This window comes from Sinohyriopsis cumingii, unplaced genomic scaffold (assembly GCF_028554795.1).
Source record: "Sinohyriopsis cumingii isolate HCF-2022 unplaced genomic scaffold, ASM2855479v2 utg002914l, whole genome shotgun sequence".
Lineage (NCBI taxonomy): Eukaryota > Metazoa > Mollusca > Bivalvia > Unionida > Unionidae > Sinohyriopsis > Sinohyriopsis cumingii.
This window is the reverse complement of record NW_028316335.1, coordinates 2,020-4,370: the sequence shown is the minus strand read 5'-3', so window position 1 is coordinate 4,370 and position 2,351 is coordinate 2,020. Positions and strand designations below refer to the sequence as shown.

At 39.5% G+C, this 2,351-nt stretch overlaps 1 non-coding gene across 1 annotated transcript; it reads right to left on the bottom strand.

Annotated features, from left to right (window-relative positions):
- Nucleotides 1-1,152: 1,152 nt before the first annotated feature.
- Trnas-gcu (transfer RNA serine (anticodon GCU)) lies at nt 1,153-1,234 on the bottom strand. The gene has a single exon. It is a non-coding gene; the product is annotated as a tRNA-Ser (tRNA).
- Between the last annotated feature and the right edge of the window lie 1,117 nt (nt 1,235-2,351).

Genomic DNA, 2,351 nt, shown 5'->3' with positions numbered 1-2,351 from the left:
TCTGGAAGGTATTACGTTCACATGTTCATACTTGATGTACCTGTGTACCTTTTAGAAGAAGAAATAAGTAGAAATTAGAAAGAATATGAAGAGGAATATCTATACCCCGGTCAACATAGACACCAATCTGATAAAATCAGATCTCCGCTGTCCTACGTGAAGATGTGACGACGACCACTGAAGAATGACATTCAGGTGACCATTAAATTAGCCAATGGAAATGCAACTTTCAAAAAATCTGAAAGTGAATCAAATCGTTCGATACACATTCATCCTTTTCACCCACGGTGCTCTTTCTCAAAACGCAAAGATATTAGACCTCATCTGACTGGTTGATAAAATTAGCAATTATGGTAATAGCATAGGTACCAGAATATGCCTTCTAAGCGATGGCTGTCAGATCTTCATTTGGTAACAGCGGAGATCTGATTTTAATCAGTTTGGTACACAGGTACTTAAAGTATGAACAGGTGAAAGGACAGCTACATAAACGAACATTTTCCCCGTCATTTCTTCTACACTTCTGATAACATCAGTTTATTTGATCTTCATAACATTAACCGCAATTGTAGATTGTTGTCCAAGACTATCCGAGTATACAAACGTACAGTCTCCTGTTACTTAAAATTTGACCATCGTTTTAATGGGTATTACACACACTTCTAGTAAACAGACACATACGCGTGTGCTTTGGTGCCGTTTTGGAATTTTGGAAACACCTCACCCCTTACCCTCCCAAACCTTAGCTTGATCCCTTTTGCCTTGCTCGCAACCTTAAATGTTTCTGCTAATCGGCCGATTCGCGGCATTGATATTTGGCTACACTTCCCGCATGCATGTTAGCACTACTGGGACTTTATTTCAATGCCAAGAAATGTTGTTGTTTTTTTTTTCTCCTGTGGGAGATAAAATGTTCCACACGCACAAAAAGTACAACTCGATTATAAAGATGCAGCCGGAACAGGTCAATACACAAACCTGTCACAAACATGCACAAAACGTCAGTCCATTCAAGACACAAACCACCAAAAAAAATCATGGAGACATCATTAGGCGTGTTTTCTTTCTGACGTGACGATATCACATTACAATATTGATGAATACGGTTTGTAGTCATAACTAAAAGTTCTACACATCAGATAAAATGTATATCGACGAAGATGGGATTCGAACCCACGCGGGGAGACCCCAATGGATTAGCAGTCCATCGCCTTAACCACTCGGCCACCTCGTCCGGTGTATTTTGATGAGTACACTATTTATGTAGGGAGTGATCTATAGCTACCTGGCCTAAACCACACACAACTTTTGTCTGATATTCACGATTCAATATATGTCTTTTTCAGACAGAAAAAAATTCTAACCGTCGAACCATCCTAGCTCTAACTGATGTGCACATAAAGAACCTAGTGCATGATATTCTTTCAAAGAAGAAATATATATCTTCAGGTAAATTAAAACAAATCTCCTGACTGGGAGAAAACTCAACATTACCCACCTACCCACCCAATAAACAGAAACAAATACATGGTCGGTCCCTTAGTGAGCAAGCATGTTCATATCAATGGATTGTTAGGCAAGGGAAAAAACTCGTACGAACAGTCGTTGTATTCATCACTTCGGTAAGTATTACATCAGATAAGTGAATATCAGTTCCATTTTTTTTTAAAGTTATAAAAATCAATGTTTTCTAACAGCAGAGCCGAGTGGCCGAGTGGTCTAAAGCGCTCTCCGTCACGGATCACTGCCATCTCACCTCTGTCTGCGTGGGTTCGAGTCTCGGGCTCGGCCAATGTGGACATGTGAGAAAGCTTGCCGGTAGCTTCTCGTGGGTCGGTGGTTCTTTCCGGGGTTTTCCCGGGTTCTTCCTCCACCATTAATACTGGCCGCCATGTATAGCCTATCTTGTGCTGAAAAATGGCGTTAAACCCTATAACAACAACAATAACAACTAACAGCAGAGTGGCGCAGTGGAAGCGTGCTGGGCCCATAACCCAGAGGTCCGTGGATCGAAACCACGCTCTGCTAATCACTTTTATTTGGTTTTTGTTTTTTGTTTTTAATTTTAAATTCATAACATCAAATTATCATTTATCTTCAGGCACAAAAATATAAATAAAAGGCACATTCAGTAAATATGTATCTGATTTCATATATAAAATGTGGGTCAATGTAATTTACTTTTCACGCTTCAATGACGGCTTTTTTGGTGCGAATTTGGACCTTCTACACCGTTCTAGCAATAATAAAATGTCAAATGTACATGCAGCTAAAGTGAAATATAACAAAAGGTCAAGGTAACATTACTTTCACCCTTAAGCCATGTATTTTGTTGAGATCCTATATAGAAG